Source organism: Arachis hypogaea, chromosome 19 (genome assembly GCF_003086295.3).
Source record: "Arachis hypogaea cultivar Tifrunner chromosome 19, arahy.Tifrunner.gnm2.J5K5, whole genome shotgun sequence".
Lineage (NCBI taxonomy): Eukaryota > Viridiplantae > Streptophyta > Magnoliopsida > Fabales > Fabaceae > Arachis > Arachis hypogaea.
Genome location: NC_092054.1, coordinates 115,325,524 through 115,340,357, shown reverse-complemented (window position 1 = coordinate 115,340,357; position 14,834 = coordinate 115,325,524). Strand labels below are relative to the sequence as shown.

The 14,834-nt window shown below is 34.9% G+C and overlaps 1 non-coding gene across 1 annotated transcript; it reads left to right on the top strand.

Moving 5' to 3' along the window:
• The first annotated feature begins 14,161 nt into the window (after window positions 1-14,161).
• On the top strand, window positions 14,162-14,269 carry LOC112782176 (small nucleolar RNA R71). Its single transcript, XR_003192911.1, has one exon. It is a non-coding gene; the product is annotated as a small nucleolar RNA R71 (small nucleolar RNA).
• The last annotated feature ends 565 nt before the right edge of the window (window positions 14,270-14,834 follow it).

The window sequence follows — 14,834 nt, the reverse complement described above, 5'->3', positions numbered from 1 at the left end:
AAAACGAGTTATAGTTCGGCCATATCCAGGCAAAAACAGGAAGTTAGATAGTAAAGTACATGTCCATTATTATTTCAAAACCGAAAATAGGTAAGTCCCCATTACTTCCTAACTTAATATTTTAATATATGAATAATAAGATGGACATGGGAAAGAATTTGAATAATTTGTATACTACTTGTGTTAATAGATTTTGTTGATAGATAGATAATTGTTCATACGATTAAATAATTAAAGTTATAGTCCAAAATAAATTAATTTACTCTCAATGGACCTTTTTCAAACCAAAAGAGATTAATTCGTGAACTATATATGCGGGTTAATTTATCCGACTAATTCAGAATATAGGTATCACTACCCATGTTCCTTTCGATTTAGATAGTAAATAATAGCTTGTTATCCTACTATTTAAGGTGAACTAACTTCCCAGGTAATAAAAGAAGAAATCATTCACTATTTATAAATGAAGAGTAATGATCAAATCATTATTTTTTTTATAAATATTTTATAAAATTTAGGTATTTTCAATTCTATTTTTTATATAATCTGTTTAAACTTTTATTAATTTAAGTATCAGAGTTCTTTATAAGTATACTCACTCATTTATTCTAAAACTAACATGAAACTATCTTAAATACTTTCATCATTAACTCTGACTTCATTGCTTAAGGACACAATTACACATCAATTTATTTTTGGTACGCCTTGGAATAATAATATACAACATACTAAATTTAAATAGTAATAAAAAATATAAAAAATTAATTTTTAAATAGTCAATATTAAAATAATAATAATAAATTAATAATACAAGTATATATATATATTGTGAGCAACTTAATTAGTTTAACCTAGAATGAATAAAAAAGAATGTGATCGAGACCTACCAAGGACTTTGAAGTTCCTAACTTTTAAGGTTTTTCCTAATTAAAGCTGTTTAAACCATAGGGTGGCTATCTATACTTTTAGTTACGTTTTTGGTTTCATTTGATTAATAATTATTGCCTCATTTAATAATAGTATTTATTTTCATAGGAGTTGAGACCCATATATATTATATTATATAGTACTAAATTAAAACATTAACAAAAGGACCTATGTGTAATAAGGGAACTTTGGGATTAGTAACATATGGGTTGTGAATTTAATGCAATGGATATTACACAAATGAATAGGAACTAAGCAATGACCTAGATGTAACTTTTGTTGTATACTACTGTGCATTATTATTGCCATTTTCTCAGGTATATATATATATATATATATATATATATATATATATATATATATAGGAAGGTTATCAGGTGTACCGGAAACATCGTGTTTCAGTTGTTTTAACCGTTGATCTTAATTATAAAAAGATATATATAATATATATTAATTGAAATCAACGGTTAAAACAACTGGAACACCGATGTTTCCCGGTACACCTGATAATTTTCCATATAAGCACAAAGCAAACAGAGAAGATTTATTAACCATAACTAATAACTAATAAATGACGTATAAAATGTACACTAATAATGTCAGTTAGGCTAGGCTCCATACCCTAATAAGCTATGCTCTTATTAATTCAAACTTAATTTATTAGCTGTATATATATATATTGTCTAAGGCTTAGGTTCATGGGAGTTGAACTACAAATAAACTTTGTTGGCCAAATTGTGCTTTTGGCAGTGAATAGTCAAAAGGATTCTGTAACTGAACATAATGATACCCTCTTTTTCCCCATCATTTTCTATACACCGAACTGTGGGGTTTAATTTGAATGAATGAGGGATAAAAAAGGGGATAATTTAATTTTATGTATATGGGTTGGACCACTGCTTTTGTTATATAAATCATGAAAGAGCTAAATATAATGCAATGTCATATGCATGCTTTATTGCATGCTCGTGCAATATTAATTATGGGAACAAAAATTGTCCTCAATCAGCTGCTAGTTTAGATAAGATCAATAATGTACTATATAATATAACAAGTGCCTTTCATATATAGCATCTAATTTTGGTTATTAATGTTTACGCAAAAAGCCTAAAACCCCTTTCGTCCTTCACCCCTCTCACACTCTTCTACCCTTAGTTGTTATATTTGCTACCTCAATCAAAGTGTTAATAATAAAAGGCTATATATAATATCACGTAATTCTATAGTTAAGAAGTTAATGTAATTTATCTTGGACTAACTAGACACATTATGGATCTTGGTATTATGATTTTTTTTCCTTCCTTAAAATTAAACTAACTAGTCCAAAATATTTGCGAATTTCCAGCTCACAATCATATACTTTATATCACATCACTAATTTAAGAGGGAATTGGTATCTCTCTTGTCCTTATCTTATCCATAATTGTCTTATATGTGAGGGGTGGGGTACTATGGTAATTAGATTTAATCATAATTCATAAAATTTTGCAACATAAACAAGTACATAAAAGTGAAGTGGTTTACAAACCAAGAGAAGTGCTATTTTAATCACTAGTTACAAAAATGAAATAACGAAATTGTGGATAACAATCACACACATTTTTATATTCCAGATACCGAACACACTGGTGGATGGGCATGGCTAATTTAATAATTTTCCGCAAATGATTGAGATAACTTTTAACATCTATTAAAAATCATTGAAACCCAAGATTGAGGTGCTCCTAATCTAAATTTCCATCACCTAATTTATACCATGGTGAAGAGTAAAGTTTTGATAAAAAAAATTAAAATTACTTTTAATAAAAAATCCACACAAATATTTAATAAAAATTTTTATTCTTGACTCAATTTTATTATTCACCAAAAGAATTTTTAAAACATTCAATTCGCGTCGTCCGGTACACTTTTCTTCTCAATATTTTTACTTTGGTATCCAAATTAAATTATAAACAAAATAAAATCTCTATAGTTTGAAATCGTATCTTTTTTTAATTCCCATAAAGAAACATAATAAATGAGCTAATTATTATATATCTCTAATTAAAAATCAGAGAGTTTGTTCAATTGCTTTCAATTATTCAAGACATAAATTAATACTATGTATGTTGATTTTCAATACTCAGATGACACCTCACAACAATTGATCTTTGAAGTGAAAATAATCAACCTTGTCTAGAAACTTCGTTCAAGGTCAATTTAATGTTGTATATATAATTGACATAACCACCCCACATGAAATAGACTAATAACATGATAAAGATAAGTGAACCAATTTCATAAAAGTATTAAATAGAAGAGGCTCAAGCTTAATATACTGGGTCAAATTGCAACATTATTCCATGTACAAATAAACTCTTCATTTTTATTTTTTTTAATTATTTTATAAAATTCTATAATTTTATTCAATTTATAATTAAATTTTTATAATTTAAAAACTTTTAATTAAATCTTTATACTATTTTAAATTTTATAATTAGATCGTTAATATACTAAAAATATTAGAATTAATAAAATATTTAAAAAAAATTTAGAATATTCAGCTTTAAGAATTTAATTTTTAAAAATAAATATTTTTAATTTATAAAAAAATATTTTATTAATTCTAATATTTTTATGATAATAATCTAATTGTAACATTTAAAATAGCGTAGAGATTTAATTAAAATTTTTAAATTATAGAAAGTTTTTTAAATTTGATAAAACATCGAGAGAGTTTAAGTTAAATTTAACAATAAGCATAATGTTGGATTAAAAAAATTAAAGAAAATCCACTAGATAATGATGATGTGCACATTATGACAAATTAGAAGCTTATTAGCCAAAAGACCTGATTAGATAATTAGTTAATTAATTTCTATGTGCTTGACAGTGCAAAAACTTGGTTATCCTATCATCAAATCTAAGTAGCACTGAGAGTAGCCGAAAAGGTAGCCACATAAACTACATAATATCAGTTTCATAGAGCAATTCTGGTCTGTGTCAATTATGACATGACCACTGCTGTGGTATATTCCCAGTACCAGAACATAGATTCCCAAATGAGAAATTAAATCATTTTGTAAATTGTTTCAATTTATTACTTTTAATTAAATTTTTTATACCATTTTTCTTATAGTACATATTATTTTCTAATTTTAATTCTAAGGTTATTTTTAGTATTTTTTGATAAGTATATAAATTTTTAGTGTATAAATATAGCTATTAATTAGAATTTCGTTTATTGCATTATTGAATTTGTGAATAAAGGAAAAGAGAGGAAAAAGGGCATTGGACTATACGAAGAAAGTGATAATAATAAGAAAATAGACATTTCAGTGTGAAAAGATATAACTGGCATGCAGAACAAGATAATCACAATAATAATACACAGCCTTTAATTTGCTGCAAAAATGTTTAAAATAATTAGGATTAAGCGAGCGTCCTGATATTTCTTTTAAATTTAGTGAAATTTTTTATTTACCAAATATATAATATTTTTCTTCAAACTTATTTAGTATTATTGCACCTGAAACTTATATCTTATAATAAAACCTAATAACATCATTATATATAATTCAGACCACAGAAATTAAATCATGGTAATGAATTTTCTTAAATTTAGATTTTTATTTTGTTTTTACTTAAGAGAGCAATTTGAATTGATTTTTTTAAATAAATAAAATGATTATAATATTTGTCAATTTATCCAAACTGATATTTACAACACTGCAAACTAATAATATATATTTGTAAATAAAATATGTTTAATGTTGTTTAAACATATATTTCATTTGTACTATATAAATATTTTGTTTACAATAACAACAAAATATGAAACATGGTATACATTTATTAGTAAATATTATATTTATTTAAAAGAAATTGGAATCCATTTGAAATTCTGACTTGTTGTTATGTACAAAATATAGCACTATTTAATGTGATAAAATGATAGCTCTAGTTTCTAGGGATGCCTCTCAGCTGGGGCAGAAAAAAAAACTTAAAAGGCAAGCATTATATGCAGAGAAGCTCATGATCCAAGCCAGCCTAAGACTATATAGAATTATAGATAGTTTCATTTCATTTATATATTCATTCATTCTGATTTCTTGAAAGAGTGATGCAAGCTGTCCTCTGTTCTATTACTTAATCACTCTTTTGCCATTTTCTTCTTCATCTTCATAATTATAGGCTTCACCACACTCACATAACAATACTCTTGTATTTTCAGCTCTCTAATAACCACACCACAATGGAACAAATAAAATTTCAAATATATGTTAAGATTAAAAAGTGATACTAAACTTTTGAGTTTTTCTATATTAAAATAATAGTATCTGAAAACTGAAAGAGAATCCACTTTAATTTCTTCAAATAAATAATTACAAGAAAAATCAAGTCTCATTCTCAATACACTTAGAAAGCAACATTTTACCAAATGCAACTCATTATTTCATTGGTTGTAGAGCTGATGTGATTTTCACATAAACTGGTTTCTTCTTTGCATTTGGAATGGTTATTTAGCTTGACAAATGCCTGAACAACTGTCTCTTCGGTATAAAGAAAAAACACAAAGAATAATAATAAGTAAAAAATTATAAATATAAATAGCCAAAAAGACATGTTTTTATTTTTTGTTTCTCACAATATCTTTTAATCTAATGGACTAAAAAATTGAGAATCCATTTTAAATTTTTTTATTAATTAATAAATTATTACATACACAAAATAAAATTTAAATTTTTTATACTTACTAAGCAAATGAATGAAATAACTAGTTATTATTTGGAATGAGGTCACTTTGTAATTTGATTGATTGTCCTTGCATTGAAGTTCAAAGAAGTCTCTTTCTACAATTTGTCATCAATTTTGTCACATATATGATTAAGGAGTCAGTCCTTGATTCCCTATATATATATATATATATATATATATACTTTTTTTTTTTTTGGTTTCCCACGGTATCTCCCAACCCGGCAGGTCAAGGACTAATCCATCGCGGTACTGAACTCCATTTAAGGGTTTGCTGCTGGCCAATGGGTTGCTGCATGCACAAGGCGGGATTTAAACCCCCGACACTTGCTTAAGCGGACTAGTGAGCTAACCACTAGACCAACCCAACTTGGTTATATATATATATAACATTAATTAGTCAATAGGGTTCCATATATTGAATGGGCTGTGTGGCCCAAATACCACCAAAGTGGACCAATAAATAAATACTGACCTCCACAACAACCAAAATGTATTACTATTAATAATTAATAATAGCATTGATTAAATAGTAATAGATGCAAAAGTTAAGTCATTCTTATTATACAAACTTAAACAATTTTTTCCCCTAGCAAGATCATTGAATGTGAATTTATGAAAGCACTGTACTTCTGTTTATTTGCTTTAAAAACAACATAATGTTGTAATACATATACATGCATCATTATTAATCCAATGGACAAACATAATAGAAAAAGAACGGGGAATCTCAGTTTGGGATGGCAATGGTTACTTTTAGGGCGAATATCCCTTTTCCTCTCTGTTTTCGTTTTTCTCCTCGTTCTAGTTTATGATTTTTTTTTTTTTGTTTAATTATTTTTACAAGAATAACAAATATTTATAGATATCTATAGATATTATCTTTAAATTTAAAAAAAACATAAAATTTAGAATATAATTTTTTAAAATTCAATAAAGTTTAATATAAGATAATACATTCAAAATTCCAAACACAATTTAATATAATCCAATACAAACATTAAATATCTAATATATCTAATATGACAATTTATAATTTTATATATAAGCTAAGTGAGTGCATTTTAGTAAATTTTTAATTTACGAAAATTTTATTGGGTCATGTTCCGGATCCAACTCTTGAATCTCGAATCAGAGTAGTTACAATTCGGTTACATAGGTCGAGACACCAATATGACCCAGACCGGCCTAGTAGCCACAAATGCCTAACTAAACATTCGAATTTAAATACTTCTTTATATTAGTCCACAAGATAAAGATAAGATAACAATACAAACTATATAAAGGGAGCCAGAGGCTCCCTCAGGTACATTACACATTCCTAACTCTCACCTATACCTCTCAGATCCATTCTGACTTGAGCGTCGGAGTATCTTTATAGGTACCACCCATCGCCGCTCCAAGAAGATCCGATCCCGTCACCACCCAAGGCCGGCGAGTCTCTGATCCATCTTACAACCCATACCGACAACTTTCAAAACATTAGTGCCGTTTGCGAGAACTTGCCAAGCCTCTGCGACATGACGAAAGAATTCAAAGAGCGATCCTCAAACCTTCACCATGAGTCAGACCCACCCAATCCGATGGACGAGCCACGAAACAACGTCCCCCCGCCGACCCACGGGAGGATAACCAGCACCGTGCACCGCCAATCGATCCCTAACAGGCAACAACCAAAAGAAGACAATCACCAACTCAATAAGGCTAGAGCAACCGATGGCCAAGGAGAGAAAGCAATCCAAATTATCCAAGATCTCTATCAAAGGGTACAAACGCTCGAAAGCCTGGTCGCTTCCAAGGAACGATATCATCCAAAACATGCAAGCCAAGCAACCTCCAGAAGCCGATCACGGCAAGAAACCAAGAACAAAAGGTCGCCCAAATAGTGACACGAGAAACAGCGGGACCGCAGCTATGGAAATGAGTCTAGGAGCTATGAAAGCTCCACATTGACGACTCATCAAATACCAGCTCCGAGGGAGCGGGAATAATACTGGAAAATGGAATGAGTTCGCTATCGAACAGACCATTCGGTACGAGTTTCCGATCTCTAATAACCAAATCGAATACGAAGCCCTCTTAGCCGGATTGATGCTAGCCAAAGAAGTCGGCGCAAAAAGGCTAGAAGTCTGCAGAGACTCCCAGATAGTTTATCTCCCAAATAAACGGGGACTACCAAACACGGCACCCCCCTATTACAACAGTACTTGTCCAAAGTCAAGGAACTAACCGCCGAATTAATGAGGTAACCATCCGGCACATTCCTAGTGAACGAAATGCAAAGGGGACTTACTTTCTAAACTGGCAAGTACCAAGTCGGTCCCGGCAAACCAATTACTAATCCAGGAAGTCGTCAAGACACCATCCGTCGCGACCACAACCTCGGCAAACTTACCGGTGTCAAACCAACATCCTGGACCACCCCGATCCTCCGATACCTCGTCGATGGGGACCTGCCTAAGGACCCAAAAGAGGCAAAACGCATAATGCTAGAGGCCGTGAAATATACCACCATAGCCGGATAGCTATACAAACGAGGCTTGTCTCAACCCCTCCTCAAATGTATAGAACCCAGCGACACAGACTACATACTTCGTAAAATTCACGAAGGATGTTACGGCCACCACGTCAGAGAAAAATCCTAGCATAAAAGGTTATCCGAGTCGAATACTTCTGGCTCACCATCATCAGAGGCTCTCTCCAATTGGTCAAAAGCTTCAAGAAATGCCAAGTCCATGCTGACCTACACCAAGAAGTAATGTAATAACAGCGGAGCATCCCTTCGAAACTTGCGGAATCGACCTCGTCAGTCCATTTCCCACGGCTCCCGGATGATGACCGGATAATTTATACGCTTTTGGACATTGTTTTTAGTATGTTTTTAGTAGGATCTAGTTACTTTTAGGGATGTTTTCACTAGTTTTTATGTTAAATTCACATTTCTGGACTTTACTATGAGTTTGTGTGTTTTTCTGTGATTTCAGGTATTTTCTGACTGAAATTGAGGGACTTGAGCAAAAATCAGATTCAGAGATTGAAGAAGGACTGCTAATGCTGTTGGATTCTGACCTTCCTGCACTCAAAGTGGATTTTCTGGAGCTACAGAACTCGAAATGGCGCGCTTCCAATTGCGTTGGAAAGTAGACATTCAGGGATTTCCAGAAATGTATAATAGTCCATACTTTGGCCAAGTTTAGATGACGCAAACTGGCGTTCAACGCCAGCTCTCTGCCCAAATCTGGCGTCCAGCGCCAGAAAAGGATCCAAAACCAGAGTTGAACGCCCAAACTGGCACAAAAACTGGCGTTCAACTCCAAGAAGGACCTCTACACGTGCAACACTCAAGCTTAGCCCAAGCACACACCAAGTGGGCCCCGGAAGTGGATTTATGCATCAATTACTTACTTCTGTAAACCCTAGTAGCTAGTTTATTATAAATAGGACATTTCACTATTGTATTTGACATCTTTGGATTATCTTTGAATCTTTTGATCATCTTTGGACGCCTGGTTCTTAGATCAGAGGGGCTGGCCATTCGGCCATGCATGGACCTTTCACTTATGTATTTTTAACGGTAGAGTTTCTACACTCCATAGATTAAGGTGTGGAGCTCTGCTGTTCCTCAAAGATTAATGCAAAGTACTACTGTTTTCTATTCAATTCATCTTATTTCGCTTCTAAGATATTCATTCGCTCTTCAACCTGAATGTGATGAACGTGACAATCATCATCATTCCCTATGAACGCGTGCCTGACAACCACTTCCGTTCTACCTTCGACTGAATGAGTATCTCTTAGATCTCTTAACCAGAATCTTCGTGGCATAAGCTAGAATGATGGCGGCATTCAAGAGAATCCGGAAGGTCTAAACCTTGTCTGTGGTATTCCGAGTAGGATTCAATGACTGAATGACTGTGACGAGCTCCAAACTCGCGATTGCCGGGCGTAGTGACAGACGCAAAAGGATAGTAAATCCTATTCCAGCATGATCGAGAACCGACAGATGAATAGTCGTGCCGTGACAGGGTGCGTTGACCATTTTCACTGTGAGGATAGGATGAAGCCATTGACAAGGGTGATGCCTCCAGACGATTAGCCGTGCCGTGACAGGGCATTTGGATCATTTTCCCGAGAGAAGACCGAAAGTAGCCATTGACAATGGTGATGTATCACATAAAGCCAGCCATGGAAAGGAGTAAGACTGATTGGATGAAGATAGCAGGAAAGCAGAGGTTCAGAGGAACGAAAGCATCTCTATTCGTTTATCTGAAATTCTCACCAGTGATTTACATAAGTATTCCTATCCCTGTTTTATTAATTAATTTCGAAAACCTCATTACTATTTTACATCTGCCTGACTGAGATTTGCAAGGTGACCATAGCTTGCTTCATACCAACAATCTCCGTGGGATTCGACCCTTACTCACGTAAGGTATTACTTGGACGACCCAGTGCACTTGCTGGTTAGTTGTGCGAAGTTGTGAACCATGGTATTAGCGTCATGTTTTTGGCGCCATTACCCGGTAAAGAAAGAGCGATGAATTTTACATAATCAAAGTGTAATCACAATTTCTGCGCACCAAGTTTTTGGCGCCGTCAACACCAAACTTAAATTGTTGCTTGTCCCCAAGCAACTAAAAATCAAATAGGATAAAAAGAAGAGAATATACTATAAATTCCAAACTATCAATGAAACATAGCTCCAATCAAATGAGCGGGTCTTATAGCTTTTTGCCTCTTGAATAGTTTTGGCATCTCACTTTATCCATTGAAGTTCAGAATGATTGGCTTTTATAGGAACTCAGAGTTCAGATAGTGTTATTGATTCTCCTAGTTCAGTATGATGATTCTTAAACACAGCTGTTTTATGAGTCTTGGCCGTGGCCCTAAGCACTTTGTTTTCCAGTATTACCACAGGATACATAAATGCCACAGACACATAATTGGGTGAACCTTTTCAGATTGTGACTCAGCTTTGCTAAAGTCCCCAATTAGAGGTGTCCAGGGTTCTTAAGCACACTCTTTTTTTGCTTTGGACCTTGACTTTAACCGCTCAGTCTCAAGTTTTCACTTGACACATACACGCCACAAGCACATGGTTAGGGACAGCTTGGTTTAGCCGCTTAGACCAGGATTTTATTCCTTTAGGCCCTCCTATCCACTGATGCTCAAAGCCTTGGGATCCTTTTTTATTTACCCTTGCCTTTTGGTTTTAAGGGTTATTGGCTTTTTGCTCTTGCCTCTTGGTTTTAAGAGCTTTTGGCTTTTTCTGCTTGCTTTTTCTTTCTATATTTTTTTTTCGCCTATTTTTTCTTTTTCTTTTTTTCTGCAAGCTTTGTTCTTTGCTGCTTTTTCTTGCTTCAAGAATCATTTTTATGATTTTTCAGATTATCAAATAACATGTCTCATTGTCATCATTCTTTCAAGAGCCAACATATTTAACATTCTTAAACAACAACTTCAAAAGATATATGCACTGTTCAAGCATACATTCAGAAAACAAGAAGCATTGTCACCACATCAATATAATTAAGCTAAGTTCAAGGATAAATTCGAAACTCATGTACTTCTTGTTCTTTTGAATTAAAACATTTTTTCATTTAAGAGAGGTGATGGATTCATAGGACATTCATAACTTTAAGACATAGTTACTAACTACTAATGATCATGTAATGAAGACACAAACATAGATAAGCACATAACATAGAAAACGAAAAACAGAGAAAGTAAGAACAAGGAATGAATCCACCTTAGTGATGGTGGCGTTTCCTTCTTGAGGAACCAATGATGTCCTTGAACTCTTCTATGTCTCTTCCTTGTCTTTGTTGCTCCTCCCTCATTGCTTTTTGATTTTCTCTAATTTCATGAAGGATGATGGAGTGCTCTTGATGTTCCACCCTTAGTTGCTTCTAATAATTGTGTGGAAGAAAATGTATCCCTTGAGGTATCTCAAGGATCTCTTGATTTGCAGTCAAATGTTCTACCACTGAGCTATAGACCCTTGATGGAAGCTTTTGTTTTCCCTTTCCTCTTTCTAGGGGTTTCTCTGGCCTTAGGTGCCATCAATGGTTATGGAAAAAACAAAAAAGCTATGCTTTTACCACACCAAACTTAGAATGTTGCTCGCCCTCGAGCAAAAGAAGAAAGAATAGAAGAAGAAGAGGAAGATATGGAGGAGATGGATGGATGTGTGTATTCGGCCATGTGGGTGGGATTGGGTGGGAGAGAGATGTTGAATTTTGAAGGTAGTGGGTGTATGGATGTGAGTGGTAAATGGAAAACAGAAGGGATGATCATGAATGGAAAGAGAGATGATGAGGTAGGTGGGGATCCTGTGGGGTCCACATATCATGAGATGATCCTGTGGGGTCCACAGATCCTGAGATGATCCTGTGGGGTCCACAGATCCTGAGATGATCCTGTGGGGTCCACAGATCCTGAGGTGTCAAGGCATTTACATCCCTGCACCAATTTAGGCATGTAAAATGCCCTTGCACATAACTCTGGGCGTTCAACGCCCATTTGTTGCCATTTCTGGCGTTGAATGCCAGAACCATGCTTGTTCTGGGCGTTCAACGCCAGGATGCTGCCCATTTTGGGCGTTCAGCGCCAGAACCATGCTCTGTTCTAGCGTTGAACGCCAGGCAGATGCTTCCTCCAGGGTGTGATTTTTCTTCTGATGTTTTTTATTCCGTTTTCAATTTTTATATTTATTTTGTGACTCCACATGATCATGAACCTATAAAGACATATAACTAAGAAAAATATAGTTAGATAAAAATTGGGTTGCCTTCCAACAAGTGCTTCTTTAATGTCAGTAGCTTGACAGTGGCCTCTCATGGAGCCTCACAGATGTGCAGAGCTTTGTTGAGACTCTCCAACACCAAACTTAGAGTTTGGATATGGGAGTTCAACACCAAACTTAGAGTTTGACTGTGGGGGCTTTGTTTGACTCTGCTTTGAGAGAAGCTTTTTATGCTTCCTCTCCATGGATGCAGAGAGAGATCCTTGAGTTGTAAACACAAGGTTGTCCTCATTTAATTGAAGGATCAATTCTCCTCTGTCCACATCAATCACAGCTCTTGCTGTGGCCAGGAAAGGTCTTCCTAGGATGATGGATTCATCCTCTTCCTTTCCAATATCCAAGACTATGAAATCAGCAGGGATGTAAAGGCCTTCAACCTTTACTAACACGTCCTCTACTTGTCCATAAGCCTGTTTTCTTGAATTGTCTGCCATCTCTAATGAGATTTTAGCAGCTTGCACCCCATAGATTCCCAGTTTCTCTATTACAGAGAGGGGCATGAGGTTTATTCCTGAACCAAGGTCACACAGAGCCTTAAAGATCATGGTGCCTATGGTACAAGGTATTATGAACTTTCCAGGATCCTGTCTCTTCTGAGGCAATGTCAGTTGATCCAGATCACTTAGTTCATTGGTGAACAAGGGAGGTTCATCTTCCCAAGTCTCAATACCAAATAATTTGGCATTCAGCTTCATGATTGCACCAAGAAACTTGGCAGTTTGCTCTTCAGTAACATCCTCATTCTCTTCAGAAGAGGAATACTCATCAGAGCTCATGAAGGGCATAAGGAGGTTTAATGGAATCTCTATGGTCTCTAGATGAGCCTCGGAGTCCTTTGGTTCCTCAGAGGGAAGCTCCTTATTGACCACTGGACGTCCCAGGAGGTCTTCCTCCTTGGGATTCACGTCCTTCTCTCCCTCATTGGGTTCGGCCATTTTGGTTATGTCAATGGCCTTGCACTCTCCTTTTGGATTCTCTTCTGTATTGCTTGGGAGAGTACTAGGAGGGATTTCAGTGATTCTTTTACTCAGCTGGCCCATTTGTGCTTCCAAATTTCTAATGGAAGACCTTTATTTCATTCATGAAACTCACAGTGGCCTTAGATAGATCAGAGACTAAGTTTGCTAAGCTAGATAGATTCTGCTCAGAATTCTCTGTCTGTTGCTGAGTGGATGATGGAAAAGGCTTGCTATTGCTAAACCTGTTTCTTCCACCATTATTAAAGCCTTGTTGAGGCTTTTGATCCTTCCATGAGAAATTTGGATGATTTCTCCATGATGAATTATAGGTGTTTCCATAAGGTTCACCCATGTAATTTACCTCTGCTATTGCAGGGTTTTCAGGATCATAAGCTTCTTCTTCAGAAGATGCCTCTTGAGTACTGTTGGATGCAGCTTGCATTCCATTCAGACTCAGAGAAATCATATTGACTTGCTAAGTCAATATTTTGTTCTGAGCCAATATGGCATTCAGAGTATCAACTTCAAGAACTCCCTTCTTCATAGGCGTCCCATTACTCACAGGATTTCTCTCAGAAGTGTACATGAACTGGTTATTAGCAACCATGTCAATGAGTTCTTGAGCTTCTGCAGGCATTTTCTTTAGGTGAATGGATCCACTTGCAGAGGTATCCAATGACATCTTTGATAGCTCAGATAAACTATCATAGAATATATCCAGAATGGTCCATTCTGAAAGCATGTCAGTAGGACACTTTTTGGTCAGTCCTTTGTATCTCTCCCAGGCTTCATAGAGGGATTCACCTTCTTTCTGTTTGAAGGTTTGAACATTCACTCTAAGCTTGCTCAGCTTTTGAGGAGGAAAGAACTTGGCTAAGAAAGCCGTGACCAGCTTATCCCAAGAGTTCATGCTGTCTTTAGGTTGAGAGTCCAACCATATTCTAGCTCTGTCTCTTACAGCAAACGGGAAAAGCATGAGCCTGTAGACTTCAGGATCTACTACATTAGTCTTAACAGTATCACATATCTGCAAGAATTCAGTTAAGAACTGAAAAGGATCTTCAGATGGAAGTCCATGAAACTTGTAGTTCTGCTGCATCAGAGAAACTAATTGAGGTTTCAGCTCAAAGTTGTTTGCTCCAATGGCAGGAATGGAGATGCTTCTTCCATGTAAATTGGAATTAGGTGCAGTAAAGTCACCAAGCATTCTCCTTGCAATGTTGTTGGGTTCGGCTGCCATCTCCTTTACTTGTTCGAAATTTTCAATCAAGTTGTCTCTGGATTGTTGTAATTTAGCTTCTCTTAGTTTCCTCTTCAGAGTCCTTTCAGGTTCTAGATCAGCTTCAACAAGAATGCCTTTTTCTCTATCCCTGCTCATAAGAAAGAGAAGAGAAAAAGAAAAGAAGAGG